Here is a 19,155-nt window from a genome sequence, read left to right as displayed (position 1 = left end):
GGAGGTAAGAGATGCTTAATGTTTCATTGTTGAAATGCTTAATGTTGAGCCTTGCCACCTCCCGTGGTTCTGCATGTGTGTACTGCTATGTATTCTTATATTCATGAGCATGTGAATCCATGCCAGACCACATGCTGGAGAAGGAACAAGTTACTTACCTGTAACTGGTGTTCTCCATCATGGTTCTGGCATGGATTCACATGTGAACCCTCCCTCAAACCCCTCTGCGACTCTTCTCTTGGTCATACTGCCACTTTACGTGCTACCAAATCTGAAGATGGCTGCCAGAGGAGGGGCTTAGGTAGAGGGCAGTCATTGGTTGGGGGCAGTATGACCCAGAGACCAGTCATTGGTTACTAGTAGAAAGACAGCTCAGAAACAAAACTGAAACTGATTTTTTCTTTACCAATGATTCCCAGTGAATCCATCCCAGACCCATGCTGGAGAACAACAGTTACAGGTAAGTAACTTGTTCCTTACTTCCCTTGCTTTCTTAAAGTTCTTAGGTCAAAGGCTTTCGACTGTACAGGGATTTTGCTTCACCTCCTGTATGACCACTTTGAGCTATCTCGACGGCTCTCCTACGGCCTTCTGGTATCTGTAGTTTCACTCAGGGATAAATCAGAGTCGACCAGAGTTTCTCGAAGCAGCACCCACGTGGTGCTGGTCCCCTTCTCCAGCTGGTCTCCCCTTTACAATTTTTCTTTGAACTTCTTTTACTTTCATTCCTCACAGCCCGGTTCTTATCAGTTTTTCCTTCGACTCACTGGCTGTGATGAATCGCTTGGTTTTCTTCACAACTGGAGTTAAGGCCGGTACCATGGTAGCAGGAGTCTCCCTCGATCCAGTTTATCAGCGTCAATACGCTCGGTGTACCTTTGACATCTGCTGCAGGACACTTGGTCTATTGTCCTCGGTCTTACGATTCCTTTTGCAGAGGTTTCGCTGGGTTTTCTCAAGAAGGGCAAGGTTGTGTCGCTCCTTGTCTGCCTCTCGATGTTTGTCGCCTTTCTCCTCCTCTTGAACTGCCTGGTCTTGATAGCTGTCTCATTGTGCTGTCTGCCTCGCTCGTGCTGTGCTCTCTATGCTCTCTTGCTCCCCTTTTTATCCCTCTGGGGAAGGGAAAGGGCCGTCAGGTGTGTGTGATTCTGATAAATTGCCTGACTTTTGCCTGACCCTGGTATTGGGACAAGTCAGGTAAACGGCTCTGGTGTTAGTCCATTGTCTTTCATGTTGTGCGAAAGTGTTCGTGTCGGAAAAGGGGGGGGCAGTGTTTTTGAATGTCCTACGGAAGAGGATGGGGAAAAGGTGTTGAAGGAAGGGGGATACCACGTCTCACCCGTCAGTGTCCCACTCACACTCCCCGAGGACACCCCATCCAGGTGATCCTCCCTCACTAGTCCACCCACAGGATCCAATAGCGATGGCCATGTCCTGGCCACCTGGACGACAGATCTCTGGGATTTAGCCAGGGTGACACCTTCAGGTTTCTCACAGCGGTTAAACAGGCATAGGGTACAAGCTTTAATCGGCCACTGAGTGACTACTGTATGTTTTTTATGTTGAAGGGAAAGTGTGAAAGGGAATTGTATCTGGGCAATCACAAAAAATGGGGGCTCTGCCAAAACTAGGGTGAGTTGGCAGTTAGTTGACAAGTTGTCCCACTGAGCTTGATCATAACCCTGGGGAGTGGCTTCCTCTGAGGGTTTGACAACTGAGAACTAGGCCTGCCTCTCATCACAGTCTTCAGCTACAGCCCAAACAGACTCGTTTTTGGGACACTGAGAATGCTAGGATCCCTCACTGATTGTTTCAATGTGTCCCTCCTCAGCACACGAGGGAAGCGGCTACATCCCCCATGCACAGCCCCCACCCACTCACACAAATACTAGAGCAGCGTCTTCTGATTCTAGAATGGGAATCTGAAGTACAGGCAAGTCCCTGTTCGGTCCAGAACCTTTCTACGACCCACCTCAGCAAGCTCTACCCCATGAGGCAGACGGGCGGCTGTAAGCCCGGTCTGCCGCAGGGTGTCCCTCTGTATCTGGTGGGTGATAGGGCACCGCTGCCACACTAGCTCAGGGAAGCCTTTCAGAAGCTACCCTGTACTGGTGTAGCAGCAACGTCCTATTTAAATGAAAAGCTCCAAGCTGATGTGTACGAGCGGAGAGCTTATCACTTAAATAGTGCGCCGCTGCCACACCAGCATGGGCAGTTTTTCAAAAGCTGTCCCATTCTGGTGTAGCAGCAGTGCCCTATTCAAATGAAAAAATTCCTGCTCCCGTGCTGGAGCACCCAGAAGAAGTGACATTTGTTTTTATGAGGAGCAAATGTAATATATTTTTCTGTTTTTCAGGGGTGGGCTGCAGGGGCTACAGCTCTTCCATTGTTTGGAATGGTAGGTATGTGCAGTGCATGTAACAGACAAATCAGAGCAGGCATATTAACCCTTTGTGCAATCTAACTGGGAATGGGAAATTCGGACCCGTAGGATACACGTATATCTCTGTAACAGAGACATTAACACCCCTGGCTATTTTACAGGGACTCAAACTTACTTTTATCTCTTATTTGATTCATTTTTTATTTGACTTTTTATTTTAGTAGAATTATTTGAGTACTGATTACATTTGAATTTATATGTTTTGGCTCCATCAGGTGGTGGTTTAGTTCCCCTCTGCATGTGAGCCAAAATGAATGCCCTAAATGATGACTAGGAGATAAGGCGTCAGGTTCAGTCCTTACCTCTTTGCTTCTGGACTCCTTTGCTGGGAAGAGGTAAGGCCTGTCCTTTCAGGTAGCCACCATGCAACCCGATTACAGGATAACAGGTAAGCACTACGGCTACCCCGGGAGCAAGGTCCCAGGGGGGAAAAAACCTTGAGGGGGAAAAAAAACAAGGTGCTGAGAAGACGTTCCAGGTACAATTGTTATTCTGGGAATTTGTCTTTACAGGAACCAGGAACAAGTAGAAAACACGAGGTTGCAAGGCAAACTAGCGTTCCGCAATACAAAACGATTGCAATGCGAGAAGCCTTCTGAAAACCTCTATTTATTTCCGGGTATCAGATGTTGCCGAGCATGTGAACGCGATGATGTCACCGCGTGGCAAGAGCGTCTGGGAGCAATCTTGGATCGGGACGCAATTTGAAAGCGTTTCCAAAATGAAACCTGATCAGATAAGCGCCAAGTAGGCGAAAGCATGACATAAGGGTTGGCAGAGACAGATACAGAGTCTGGATTTTGTTTGGCTGAACTCTCTTTAGTCTTGGTTATCTGCAGTTAAAAGGTTTTGCATTTTGCATTATTCATATTACCAAACGTTTTTTAGGATCAGACAGCAGGCGACCATTGCCAAACACAGTTGGCCATTGCTGACATTTGCCAGCGTCCAAACCAACCACAGTTGCCTATCCCCAAGTCAATCATTGCCAACCATGGCCCACCATCCCCAATCATAGCTAACCATTGCCAAGCATCGCCAATCATGGTCAAGTCTTGCCGATCATGGACAGAGATTATGGACCATGGCCGACTATAGCCATCTGTTGAGCCAGTAAGGTTGTTCTGTGGGTTGAGTCCCCACCATAGATCTGAGGAACACCTCTAGACTGCACCTTTTATACTTTCAGGGTCTATCAAAGACCTTGAAATTATATGAGGTTAATGGTCAAGGTGTATTATTGCAGTGGCAAGAGTGCATTTAGTTTATGGAGGGTGTTTTGTCAAAGATTGTGTGAGAGAGACAGGTAGAGAGAGATAAAGACAAACACTTATGATGGCGCTATCGGCAGCTTTCCGCCGTGCTCCATGGTGCATTTTGCACCGCGATTTCCGCCAGGGTCGTAATGAGGCCCAATGTGTTTCAAAGCGCTTCAAGGCAAGGGAGGGAACAAGGGAAAATACAATGACATTCTTACAGGCCATGAACAGCAAGGATGTGAAATGAACTATCGTACTCGGCCTGACGACATTTCAGATAGTGCAAGAGCTAAGACATAGATAAGGAAGGGAGGGGGAGAATGGGAAGGAGATGTAAACAGACAGGCAACTACCGTACTAGGCCTGACGACATTTCTGGTAGAGCTGGAGAAAAACAAAAGGTGAGGGAGAGGGGTGCAGAAAGGGAGGGGAGGAACAAAACAAGCGACTATCATACTAGGCCTGACGACATTTCAGATAGTGCTGGAGGTGGAGTGGGGAGGAAAAAACAGTAATGGAAGTGTGGAGGAAACAGACGAGGTTGCTATCATATTAGGTCCAGGGACAATTCTGATAGAGTAAGTGCATAGAAGAAAGTAAGGGGAGGAGATATGAAAAGGGAGAAGGGAAAAGAGGAGAGAACAGAGAGTAAGCAGCCAAAAAGAGTGGAGAAGCAAGAGTGGAGAGCGAATAGAATTGCAGAAGTCAGTAGTAACGCATAATGTTGCAAGCCAGAATACAAGATGAAGATGGGAACAGCATGATTCAGGGCCACCATGAGTACAAGATGCAAAGGAAATCCAGCATGAGAGTTGAGAAAGAGTGACGCACCGTGAATGGATGAAGTCCATAAAAGTCAAATCCAGCATTGGCCACAAGACGGTGATGGTGAAACCAGAATTTATCAGGACAGACTCCTGTAGAAGTAGCCTGGAAGGGGGTAGGGGGAGCAGGGTAGAAGAATCAAGCAAACCAGGCAACACCTGTGTGCGAGAAGGGTTGGGGCACAAGGGAACATCACAGGGGGACCAGAGAGGGTGGGGATGGCCTGTGGGGACAGAGGGGGTAACACATGTTGGTGCATGCGTACCTGCTGTCTGAGCAGGGGGTAGGGCCCTGGGTCCTCCTGTTCTGAGCAGGCCCAAACAGGAATTGCCCTTTTCTTCGTCTGCCCTTCGCTCAGGACGCCCAGGCGAGAGACGCCCTTGATCTAATAGTTAAGAGCAGGAAAGAAGAGGCAGGGCTAAGAAGGTGGGTGGTGCTTAGGCCAGGTGACCTAGATCCACTTGCACCTGCTCCCCATCTGCAAAGGAAAAGAGGCTGGAGGGCTCCTTAAGTAGGGAAACAGAGCGGCAAGCAGGAAGGCACCAGGTGGGCGGGGCTTGCTAAGTGGTGAAAAAGAGCAGCAGGCAGGAAGGCACCAGGTGGGCGGAGCTTAGGCCAGGTGACCGAGATCCACTTGCACCTGCTCCCCACTTACCATTCCAGCACCCAATATGGCATCCAGAAAATCATCATGGAAGGGATAAACACATGTTATAAATATAATCCCCACCTATGGAACACCACCAATCACTGGGGCACCCTTGAACGGCATTAATAAGCATGCCAATTAATCTGTTTTTACATACTGCCTGCGCCTGCTGTATGCATCTCCTGCTTAACAAATGTATGATATACACAGCCTATAAAATAGCTAGACTGGTAATATTGCTGTAGAGAAGATTAATACACTTGCTACCGTGATCTCCATGTGAGCAGGAGTAGGTACAATTTTTATTTTATTTATTTAATATATTTTGTTGGTGAAACATATTCTAATGAGGCCTCACAGCGTTGACAACATTGGCAGCTTCCACTGCCGCAAGGTTGATGAAATAGGAACAGTGGAGAAGTGGGAGGACAAGTGGTCCTTTGTGGTGCGTTCGAGTATTTTTTCCCTGGACACTAATTTGGAGGTGGAGCTTTGCAGCAGTGAGCAGCTACCAACTCTACTTAACATCATTTCCCGTGCGGAGCGCACGCGGAGAAGTGGGAGGACAAGTGGTCCTTTGTGGTGCGTTCGAGTATTTTTTCCCTGGACACTAATTTGGAGGTGGAGCTTTGCAGCAGTGAGCAGCTACCAACTCTACTTAACATCATTTCCCGCGCGGAGCGCGCGCGGAGAAGTGGGAGGACAAGTGGTCCTTTGTGGTCACTTGTGGACAGCGGTGGACAAGATTCTCAAACCCCTCCAGGATTTACATAAGGGCACCGGAAGAGCGGTAAGGAACGCACTTGTCACACCCACAAAGGCGGCAGTTGGGCCGGTAGACTGCGGAGGGCGATTCTCCCTCTTTGATCCCTATCAACGCTCAATCTGTCACAGTGGGCTACGATACATATCGGTGGCTGATATATATCCAGCATAGCACGATCACAGTTTTACCGTAATTTACGGCATATTCCGCTGACAGACGTGCGGCGGTGCGGCCCGTAAAGAGAATGACTAAAACAAAAGCAGGAAACACTAGGTACAATCTGCGAAAAGGCAATAAGGAAAAAGTGGAGAAACAACCCCCCAAGATAGCGAATAAGGCAGCAGTACATGGGGACAGTGGTATACCAGACAAAGGTACTATTCCTGCCATGTTTGGGAAGGGTAAGCCTAAAGCTAATATGGGGGCGGATATTGTTGCACTAGAAAAAGAGACTCTTTCGCCCACTCACAATGGCAGTGATGTTTTAGACTCTACCAATTATCAAGATATCGACAATAACTCATTATTGGACCTATGTTTATCTATCCAAAAATCAATGGCAACTTCAAGCAGACTAGTAACCTCAGTTGGAAGATCCCCAATTATGGTTGAAGCGCAGATCCTGAAGCCGGCTCATAAGGAGCAACAAAAGGACAGGGAGATCCCCAGTCCTAAGTGCACAGATAACTGCACAGGCAACTTAATTTCGGATCTGTCAGGTATACTTTCCATCCAGCCTACACCCATCTCACCAGCAGAACCAACATTGGGACGACTGTCTGCCTCCCCTAGCCTCTTCATGGATCCTGAAGAATTGGACCACACGGGTGAGGGGTGCAATGGGACGCCGAAAGACTCCAATGGCTTAGCCATAGCGGAGTTGCAGGCTTCCATGGCATCTCTCCAATTTGCGCTGAAAATTCTATTACAGTTATGTGGGAGGATTCACTCAAACACCATCATTCAATTGGGGTCACCGAATCCGACTGGGAGCATGGATCCTGCACCGTTAATACCACCTGTAATGGAGGAAGCTCCAATATTCACGGATCCGCCGGACATAACAAATCCGGAGGAGTCCGAGGAGGTTGATACGGTAGCACCATTAACTAAAAAGCAACGCAGACAACAGAAACGAGATGCTACGAAGAACGCAGTGGTAGAAATTGCATCTCCTCTACCGGCTACCATCCCCCCGGCTGCTCGATCAAAAAAAGCAAAAAAAGGGGTCGGAAAGCAAAGAAACGTGCAAGAAAGGGGGTGGGATCTTTATCAGGCTGGATAATTCCAGACCCATTGCATGAAGCTAAAAGCGTGGCCCAAGAAGTCGCGGATTCCGAAATATCGATCAGTATCATCGGAGAATCGACTAAATGCTCGACACCAGGCCGAATTGAAAAAACTGATGGTGAAGAGGTCTGTGCATCCGTGGTGGGAGAGGAATCTGAGGAAGTGGAGGACACCTATGCAAGTAAAATCTGCATAATCAAAAACCTGAACCAGAAAAAAAGAGACTTATGGCTGACAAGGACGGAAGTTCTGGCGAAATTACACATGATACCACAGTTACGTGTAATACGCTCGGAAGACTTCCTTTTTGTCGAACCATTGGAGGTGCGTAATCCAAATGTTTCAGCTCTTCACTGTAGTGTGCTAGCATCGGCACAGCTGATTCGAACCCATAAGAAATCTCTAATGCAGATTGGTGTGGAAGTTGATGCGAATAAAGATAAGGAAGATCCCTGCTTGCCCAGCAAGGATTATGTGACATCCGAGAATAAGGTTGACAGACCCCCGCAACCATCTAAGGAGAAGGTCCAATTAGCCGATATTCAGCGCACTCTGAAATGGATAGCCGATTCGTTACCGATGGTGCTTCGGCAACCATGAGATTGCTCTCTATTGAGCTGGAACACCCATGGACATCAGCATCTTCTCTCGGATAAGGGCTCTCTGGCATTCATAAACAATTACCCTATTATATTATTGCAAGAAACTTGGTGGACATCTCCCATGGACATTGATGGGTATACGACATATCACACTCTGGCGAAGAAAGGAGATCGGGGGCGCCCATATGGGGGTCTTTCTATTGGAGTGACGAATAAGATTTTGAGTAAAAAGATACCAGCGGTCAATTGTGATTATATATGTGCCGTAGAAGTGATTCTCAACATAAAAGGACTAAATGAAAGAATACTATTAGTCAATATTTATAATCCCCCAGGTGCAAAGTTAAGAGAATTCATCCAAGAAACTACGCATGAACTTCTTGCTGAATGGAGATCAAACAATGAGAAGTTCTTTGTTATTGTTGCTGGGGATTTAAATTGTCATATCAACAATGGTGGAGGCACTGGTAATAACCCTCTGTTATCCAAGAACAGCCTATGGGACCTCCCGACTACTGATAAGGAGGGGGAGGGTTGGCTGGGTTTTTTTGGCTGCTGGGAACTTGAAATAATTAATGGGCGCACACAAAGCAACAGGCCTGGTAGTAATACTTGGAGCAATGGTAGATCGGGAAGTACTCTTGATTACATCTTCACTAGTTGGGAGGTGGCCCTGATAGATTGTGATATGGTGGTAAAAGAAAGTGAATGGAGCGACCATGACCCCCTGATTCTGACTATGGGAGTCTCGGCCCCCAGAAGGGAGGAGGTCAATCTGGGGCACTTGTTGAGTAATCACTCCCAAAATCGTATTTCCTGGTCGGATAAAAATATATTAAAGGCCACTATGGCTATGGGAGAATGGGGCCCTATTTGATCAAGCAATTTAATCATATGTCACCAGTGCAAATTGAGAAATGGATTAGTGATTTCTCGGGCAAACACGGTTCCTGTAAAGGGAGAATGATGGTGGGAAAGACCGAGAAAGAGGTTGTTTATGATAGGGACATTAGAGATAGAAAGCGTAAGCTTAGAAGTGACATTCGATGGATTAGAAATGGCCCTCTAACTAGAGTGGATACTGCCATTAAGATGAGGAAAGTGAAAAATGATTACCGATGGTGGTTAAAAACACATAAAAGGTCGAGAAAATTGGCAAATTGGCAGCACACGGTCAGTACATTGTGTAGTAGAAACACTCGGAATATTTGGTCTATGCTAGGTGAAGTCAAAGGACAGAAATCTGCATATATGGTCAACCCTATAGGTAACAGTGAATGGACCGCTTACCTGAAAAAGCGTAATGGTGGGATTAGTAACAATATTAACAACTCTGTGCATATGAAACCTAAAGCTCCCCCTTTTGTGGTGACTATCAAAGAGCTACAAAGCAGAATTGAAGAGTTAAATTCGTCCCGTGCCCCGGGGCCGAATGGACTCTCCAATGCGGTGCTGAAGCGTAATCCTCACTTCTGGGCCTGCCTACTTAAAATTCTATTTAGGAAGATTCTGTACGAGGGCCAAATACCGCCATCTTGGCAGTTAGCAATCCTCATACCTGTGTTTAAAAAAGGCAATAGAACCGAACCGGAAAACTATCGGCTATTGTCTATGTTGGATTGCACTGGCAAGATATTTGCTGCTCTTATACTTAGTGAACTCCTGAAATGGGTGGAGAGTGCAGGCATTTTGGATAAATTTCAGTGTGGCTTTAGGGCAGGTTACTCGACCACCCATAATCTGTTCATAATGAATACACTTAGAATCAAGGCCTTAACACATTCTAATCCTCCATTGTATGCACTATTTATAGATTTCAGGGCTGCTTTTGATTCGGTGAATCGTTCTCTCCTATGGAAGAAACTTAGGAGATTGGGCTGCCCTGAAACCTTACTCTATTATTTAGAACTCCTACATACAAATAATACGGTACAGGTGCGACTAGATAATTTTGGGGCAGTGACTAAACCCGTTCCCCAGACTAGAGGGGTGAAGCAGGGATGTGTCACAGCCCCCACTTTGTACAATTTATTCGTATCTGATGCGCCAGAATGTTTACAGGGAATCAACAACTGCCCACCAAAGATTGGCCCTAGTCATTGCCCCATGCTTGCATATGCGGACGACTTAGTGATCCTCGATCATACCTTTAGTGGGATCCTAAGATCTGCTAAACAGCTATGGGATTATGCTGAGGCCAATGAACTTGTGATCAATATTAGTAAAACAAATCTATTACTGTTTTCGGCAGGAAGAGTAGCCAGACCCCGCATGATGATAGGAGTGACTGAAATTAACTATACCTCCAGTTATAAATATTTAGGTGTCGAATTTGATCATAAGGGAAATTATCTTACCTGTATTCAATTGCGCAGAACAAAAGCGGCACAACTCACAGCACTCATATATAAATTCACGCGAGAACGGAGTGGTTTCTCAATATGGGCGGCACGGCAGTTGTATATCCAATGTTTGGCCACGATGGTCAACTATGGGCTTGATCCCCTCTACAATATGAACTTGGGATGGCTACAGTTGGTTGAGGGTAATTTCTGGAGGAAAATTCTTGGCCTCCCCCAGTGTATACCCATGGCCTTGATTAGATTGGAACTAGGAATTAGTTCTCTCAGGGCCATGGTTTTGAAAAAACGGATGGAATTATACATCCGTCTTAAGAACAACCCTGTGAACAGCCTTCTAATTAGTATCAGCAGGGATATGGAGGCAGGCAAGCTGAAAAACTTTGAAACCCAGCTGAAAAAACTATGTGAGGAAACCTGCTGGCAGCCGCAGTGGGGTCGAGAAAACAAGTGCCTGTTCAACAATTTTGAGTACCGTCTCAAGTTATGGGACTGGCAATGTAATTATATTCACCTTGAAGGGCTGAAAAGCTACAGTTTTGTCTCACATGTTCTCTACACTTTTATGAAGGCGCAGCCTTATTTAAACCTTTGTCCGTCGGATCAATTGAGGCGCTTCCTTCTACTCCTTCGTATTAACCATCTCCCAATATTGGCGGCCAGGGGTCAGGAGATGGGCCTAGATAAAACGGCGAGGTATTGTAGAATTTGTGATCGGCCCAATGAACTCGAAACTGCTCGACATGTTCTAACATTGTGTAATGGGATGAGAGCTAGTTATATTAAACATCTAGGTAGATTTGTGCATAACTCTGAATTTATAGAGCAAGCAGAATTTTGGATACAATGTGTCAATACCCTTAACCCTAAACTACATATGGCACTATACCAGGTGTGGCGGGATGGTTTTGCTTGTGCACAACTAAATCGTAGAGGGAACCTTGGAATAACAATTATGTAATGGGAAATGTGCATGCATGCTTGGCTGTTCCTTTTCTTATCTATACTTGTTCAAGGAGCATAGTTAAACATAGATGTTCATATATTTTATTCAGGTATTTATAGGAGGCTGTATAGCTGTAAATCTTGTACATTTTGAAATATTATATGATTATAGGATTCTAGGAGGATAAATATCTAATTATTTATTTATATTTTCTTTTATGTTCTTTTATGTGGAATATGTGTAAAGTTTGTACGTATGTATTAAACTATATCACATTAATAAATATAATAATAATAGGAACAGTTCCACTTTCTAAGAGTATCATCTGGTATGGAAGACTTTGCTAAACCAGGGGATTACACCAAGAACTGCACTAGAAGCAGCGAACATGCTTTAACAAGCTTGTGGCAGTGGGGTTTGAAAGGGAAGGCTGTATCAATCCTACTCACTGACAAATAATCCGGCAGGGCTTCTGTATTGATCTGCACAAAAGAGGAATACATGAGTACAGTACTCCACTCATGCACATCTTCTGAACTAAGGACGTGAGACCAAAGGACATGCAGGAGAGAAGATGTGGAACTTTGCAGCAGCACAACATCTCTCTTATCTCCTGACTCAGGGTTTGAGCCCAGGCCATTGTAAAAGCGAGGCAACATAATGCGTGCCTGCTGCACCCATGCACCAAAGCAGTATCCCACTTGTGTTCGGAATTGAGGGCTTCTTACCTGCAGATGCTGTAAGGGGTGAGAAGCACAACCATCTATGCCTACTGTGTTGATGTTTCGGCACAGCATACTGTGTTGCCCGCAACGCTCTGCCCGACGCCACAAGGGCACGCCGTTCGTGGTCGAGGAGGCGTGTGAGGGTCTCGCAGGGTGCTGCACAGAAAAGCACAGAGCGGCAGGCAGAGCGGTTGCTCCCATGGGGCTCTCCTGCTTGTGGAATGAACTACACTATGCACACCAGCCGGGTGTGATAGCAGCATAGGTACTTTATGAAGAATAATACTGTATCTTGTTAACAATAACAAGACTATGGGCCTCATTACGGGTCTGGCGGTAACCCTGCCGGTAAAACCAGTGGGTTGCCGCCAGACCCGACAAAAATGGCCAGCACCTGATTTCCCAGTAACACCAACCCCGGTGGCCGGGAAGTCAGACGCCGGTAATTCTGTTCGTCCCCATTCCCATTGAGTCCAATAGGACTCAATGGGAATGGGGACCAAGGAAGCAACGTCACCATTAATAACGGTTTTGGTGCTTCCATGAAACTCTGCGGGCGGGACGGCACCTGCCCGCAGAGTCATACTGTGCCGGTCCGGTAACAACAGTGCCGGCACAGTCGTAAGTCAACTTTATGTGTAGAAATACTCATTTCTACACATATCTCTCAGGCATATTACCTCCATGTTCCTCTTCCTTGTCCCAGTACCTACTTTTAAGGTATCAGCCTCTTTGACAGAAACCCTTCAGGTGTCGGCATATGAGGAGGGTGACACAGCTTGCAGACTTAATTGCTGCTGTAAACACGCTACTGGTGTAATAAAAATGCTGAAGCCAGGTCTGCAGTCAGCCACTTAATTTATAAGCACACTGTGTTGATTTCATTGAAGTGCTGTTAAGCACAAGCATTGGCAAAGCCAACAGTTTTGGCTTGTGTATAATATTAGGAACTTGCCGGGCACTGCTTAGATGCCCAGATACTGCCACATTTTGCACCTGCAATTACCAATGGGCAGTTAATACCAATACGACTGTGCCTGACAAGTGCCTTTGCCATGCCTACAAAAAAGCCCAAACTGTTCGCATTGCTAATGCTTGTTGTATCAGTGTGCTCCGTCTTGTCGATGTTCCTGTTGCTGTCTGTCACAAACACACCTTGTACCCACCGACTTTCCTTATGTATTGCTGTTTGTAGTTGTTTTTATTAGTGCCTCTTTGATGGAAAATTGTATTTGAAAGGTTGCATTTCTTGATTTATGTAAGGAATCTGTGGCGGTATATGATGAGGATGTATCACTTTGTTGAAATTACTGTTCACGCTCTTTCTTGAATATAACATTTTGACAAAAAAAGTGTAGAACCTAATGGAGGAAGTCTTATGTGGTGTGTTGAAGCCCTTCAATCCGTAGGGTGGGTGAAATGCACAAGGGTGGTTCATAAACTCATAGATGTGGCACCAGGGACTGTAAAGCTTCATATCTTGATCGGCTGGAGAACACCTGGACACAGTGGCGTACCGAGCGGGGGCTGAGGGAGGGCACACTGCCACCCCACATGCTCTTTTGATAGCCTGACTGGGACTTTCGTCTGTGGGCCACCTCTCCTGTTAGGCACCTCAATGAAGGTGCCCAAACGGGAAAGGTGTCCCCCTGGCAGGACAATGTGTGCTGAGTAATTCCTGCTCAGCACAGTAATTGTCCTGGCAGCAGGACACCTTACTCTTTCCGAAGCCTCTGCCAGGATAATGTCCCAAGGAGCTCCAGGCAGCAGCAGAGGGGCTCGCAAGTTGCTCTGTGTCAAGAGCATTTCAATGTGAACCATTAGGCACTGATGGAAGAGAGGGTGGACTATTAGCAGGAACATTTGTCCATTTAGAAATGTGCATGGGAGGGAGTGATCAGGTGTGAGACGGTTGCATATTGCTGCAGGCTTTATGAAATAATGAGTATGGCTTTACCCAAGGGGGGTTTGTTAGGCTCACATTAATCTGCATGATGCTATTGTGACTTTGCATGCAGGATGGGGACAATAAAACTAAATCCATCCTCTTATTCCTCAACATATTTCTATAATGATGTATAGTTAAAGTTAATAATGAAAGGGTAGTTTCTTATGTAATGTGCTTTGCTTCCAAGGCATTGCTATAAAGTATTATGTAATGTGTGCAGGTTTACTAGGAAAACAACATCATTCCAAATTGGAGGAAAGGAATGGAAGATCAAACATTTCTCAAATTGTAAAACTACAAATGTGGTCTACATCATTGAATGTCCTTGCGGACTCAGATATGTTGGCCAGACCCAGAGGCAAGTCAACAAAAGAATTGGCGAACATCGCTCTAGGATTCGATGTCGAGTCCACACAGCACCACTAGTCTCGCACTTCATGGAGTATCAACATAGTGCGGATGATATATACTGGTGGATTGCAGAAACAGTAGCCAACACCACCAATGCATCCAATGCGTTGAACAATAAGGAATCATGGTGGATTTTTAAACTTAAGGCTACTACTAAGGGTCTCAACGAGGCCATGCCAAATACCTTCAGATGACCGGTTAGTCCCTACCCCTTTCACTAAACTCGTGGGGGGACCCACCACTTCTTTTCCTTCACACAAATAGGACAGTCCACTATGTGGCTGTACTCGAGCAATATGCCAGGTGTGCTATCAACGCCTGACCGCACAAGTACACATCATGTCCTCGTATTGTTAGGTGCTTTACATTTTCTATAAAGTGGAGCACTAACTAGCAATGTGCTTCCTTATGTACCATTCGTGAAAATGTACACACAATCATTTCATGCAAAGCAATTAATGTTATGCACAATAAGAGTTTATTTGCTAATGGGTTTCATCCTGTGCCAACCTTGTCTTTCCTGCATATGCCATGGTTCACTCCTATTTGGTATCACTTGTACATATATATATATATATATATATATATATATATATATATATATATATATATATATATATATATATATATATATATATATATATATTTATATACTGTATCATCATACGCACACCAATTGATGCTGAGCATATTTACTTTGAGTTTTGAAATGCTTGTGTCACTGTCTATTTTGTAAACAACACGCAGCCTACAATCATCGCGGCAACAAACTGCCTTACTATTCAATCCATAAGAATCTACCAGTATATGGGGGATGTACATCTGTGCCCTCCGTAATCGCAACCAACATCTTCCCTATTCAATATTCCCATTCACAGCCCACACGATAGAAGCTCTGATTCCACCCCACTCCTTTAACGCCATATTACGCTTCGTATAAACTGTTCGGTTACCATGCCAACCCTTGGACCGACATGGTTCGCACATGTGCAGGGGAACAGACACTTCTTACCTGCGCCTGCGCTGAGCGTACTTGCGACACAGCTCTGACTGTCTCTGTTCCGACGCCGGCTCTCGTAGCCGACCTCCACAGCCCAAGAAAGCGATCGACTCACTTTTCGGACACATAGGTAAGAGCGCCCTGCAGGGCTTGCCACGAAGGAGCCGGGGGTTTACCGCCCCCGCCACGGAAGCTACCCATGTCCTAAGCTCCTGTCTTCTCACGACGGCACGATCCAACCGAACACGGGCGGGCGCCTTCCGCCCCTTGCTTTCATAAGTCTCATAGCATCAGATTTTTCTGAATCTCTTTAGAGCGTCTTCTTGATAAACTGTACCCTGGTTTCTCATTTCCAGGGTCCTGCAGCCACATTAAGGCGCGGTAAAATTCACACCCCATAATCCTGGGAGCCCCACCAATATGTGGACCACCGCCTGATTGCCTTTTACAAGCATCATTCATAAGGTCCTCGCACAACTGAACACAGCCAAGAATCTCCAAACGGCTGCAGGACTGTGCCAACAGGTACTTGTATGTCAACTGTTTTAGTCAAGCATTCCACTACACATTAGTGACTACAATTTATTTACTCATACATATATGCTTTCTGTGTTTTTTAAATATTTTTCCCAATACCCAAGTGCATCCAGCACACCAGTTACCTAGCGGCAGAAATCCCCTCCTACTGCTTGAAGAGGTCCCCCACTCCTTTTTCCCAGTCCCCTGGTACCACCAACTGGAAGAAAACACCACTTTCTGATTACTGTCCAGGTCAGTAACCAAGTGCCAGCAAGCCAGTGGACAATGACATATTGTTCACTCACATGGTCTCAATTAGATTTTATTGCATGCCAGTATAACTAGCATCAGATTTGAACCTCCTAGACGAGCTCTACAATATTTTCTGAGCCCATTTCCCTCTTTTTCTTTTCTTTCCTTTGTTTTCCATATAGGGGAGACCAAGTCAAGGCAAATGAAGAAGGCTTTCCGCCGAAACGTCACAGGACTACATCATTTTGAGGGCTTTATTCCCCCATTCCCGCTTCACAACTCGATCCGTTTTTAGTCGTTGACCAACGACTAGGTCCCTTTCCTTTAGGAGCCAGTAACAAATCTACCCAGTCTCAGAAAGAAAGAAAGTCTTTTCTCTGACACATAGTCTGGACTCCACACATCCCACATAGGTGTTTGCCTTGTGTTTAAATAATACACCATGTTTCGCTGCATCCATTGCACATCTAGGCAAATCATCGATTGTGCATTCATTTGCCTTGTTTGTTAATTTCCCTTAAGCATTCGCTATCTTTTCTTTGTTGCATTTGTTTAATAAGATGACTGTAATTTGATCCTTATGTACACCAGAAAACGAATTAGTTTCATGTTAGACTTAAATGCGGGAAAAAAATTCCCCCTGCATTCACTGACAATGGCTAAATAAAAAGCTACAGTGCACCTTTGAAGGGCTCCAAAGCTTGTCTTTTTTGTATATGTATGACAGTTAGCTTAATGAAATAGCTTTTGCCATACTAAGCATGCTGAATAACTTAGCCTTGACCAAAATGTTTAGGTCAAGAGATTAAAAGTAAGTGGCAGGCCGCCATCCCTTTCGTTTCAAGTATCATTAGCTCTTAAGTCCTTCCACTTGTTCATGAGCTGACCCTCCAGTTACATAGATAAAGTATTATTTAAGCAGATGAAATGCAAAGGGAAACATTAATAAAAATCTATATAAACTAAAACTGTGAAGAAGTGCTCAGTTGCTTAAATTGTCCACATCCCAGTTTCACCATTTAACCAAAGTGTGTGATCCTGGGCAGACCATTTAATCAGACTGTGTCTTATCTGCAGCTCTGTAAGTGATTCACTTCAAAGCTTTAATATATCATGCTGTTATTATTTTTTAAAAGCCTGACTTGCTCCATATATAACAATGCAATTTAGGTATTTTGCACCAGAAAATTATTTGCCACTTGGCTTACTTATGACAACGTATTCTAAAGTCAGTTGCATGGCGCCTCCAAGTATCAAAGACTGTTGATGCTCCTTGCGATTTGCTTTCTGTGAAGTAATTTCTGTTGGTGCAATCCATATGCAAATGAGTTGATGTGTATGTATTTTGCCCCACAGCGCCTGGACAGAGCTCTAATAGATGAGTTCCCTGCATCTGTAATGATTCTGCCCTTTTTCATTTTTGTTGTCTTAAAATGCGAGATGCCACTAGTAATGTTACCAAAAAAATAGATTGGGGCAGGGGTGGGCGGTTTGTGGGCGCGAATGAGACAACCTGGAATTGCGTGCACTGCATTTGAGGGGAAGTAGCAGGCGTTTCACGTGGCTGTCCCCCTCACCACATCTTGCAATGCTGAATACTCCACTTACAGGATAATATAGGGAGGCTTTTCATAAGATGTAACTGTCTTTTTTTTTTTTAACCTTTATTTTAGTTTGCTTGACACTGCATAGAGGGGTGCGTAGGGGGTACATACATCAACTTTTACAAAGATCATACAAAAAACCATGTACTTGCAGTAATATACATCTTCATGACAAAATCATATCGCTGAGATGTAACTGTCTTGTTATTATCACAAAGCGCAGCTCGACATTTCATGAACTGTAACGAGTCGTTAATGGCTTCAGTCGAAGCCTCCTATTTTAATGACAAGTTAAAGTTTATGCAATGCCGAGCTTCGTTCTGTTGTGGGTATAGATTAATGACTGTTTATTATTCTGAGAGAAAGCTTTACATCAGCAGCTTCCTCAGGGGCAGCCTCGCGTTTTAATGCAAAGCTTTCTCTCAGAATGAACAGTGTTTTTATCTATTACAGCAACGTGCTGCACGGTGCTCTGCTGCTTATGTCTGTGACAGCTCGGAAGAAGGGCCACTGCTCAGGCGTAATACAGCCAATCAGCGATCAGCCGAAGGCAGCCGAAGACCAGGGGATACCGGATCGGTATGGGATACCAAATATTACAGAACAGTGGGACTAAACAAAAACAATGAGATGGATGTATTTCTATAAAACCTGTCCCCTAGAGGAGACATGAGCTTGAGTTGTTTTTATAATACCATGTAAAATCCTTTATGTGTTTGTATAATGTTCAAAAGATACTGATGAATAATGGACTTTTTAAAATGTAGAACTGCTTATAATGTACTCACCATCCCATGCCAACTATGCTTTCATTCTAAATGAAACGTGGATCTATTTTGTACACATTGGGATGCGCAGTGATAGCGAGGTTTCCATACCCTGACTACTGCACATGTAGTCTAGAAACATTGACACGCGTAGGAATACTGTGGTTTTTATTTTCCAATTACTCCACAAATTGAGATAATACACATTACTTTAACACAACCATGATCTACAAAAGTATAGTGATTGACTATGCATTGGCCTTGTATACATCAAGGATGCAGATGATTACCAAGGTTTGCTTTACTTTTATCGAAATCCGACTACGCCACATAGACTTATTATACCCTAAGTCTATACTTAGAACGAACACGGCAATTTACAAACATGAGACAAATGAAAATGAATGGACTAATTCAGACCTCTTTGACTAAATCAGACTAATTAAAAAAATGTAACTTGAACATTTTTTTAGGTTACTCCACTAATGTGTACAAGTGTCATTTTCATAATATGAGTGCAGATCTATTATCAACATATAATATGAGACGTCAAGTATGGGGAAGAATGCATAGACTGTAATGACAAATGAGGCATTTTGGTCCCCGAACATGGCGACTGCAAGTGATGGAGAATGGAAACAAAGAGAGGACTATTGAAACCACAGCAACGTTACTACACACAAGTTGGTAAAGAACGCAGTATTCACAATGGAGCTGACGCATGTGGACTGAGGAGATACTTTATAGGTAACCCCTAAGCCCACTGAGCGACACAGACAACTAATTCAA

Source organism: Ambystoma mexicanum, chromosome 6q (genome assembly GCF_040938575.1).
Source record: "Ambystoma mexicanum isolate Mex_15411 chromosome 6q, UKY_AmexF1_1, whole genome shotgun sequence".
Lineage (NCBI taxonomy): Eukaryota > Metazoa > Chordata > Amphibia > Caudata > Ambystomatidae > Ambystoma > Ambystoma mexicanum.
Note: the sequence above shows the minus strand (reverse complement) of the source record.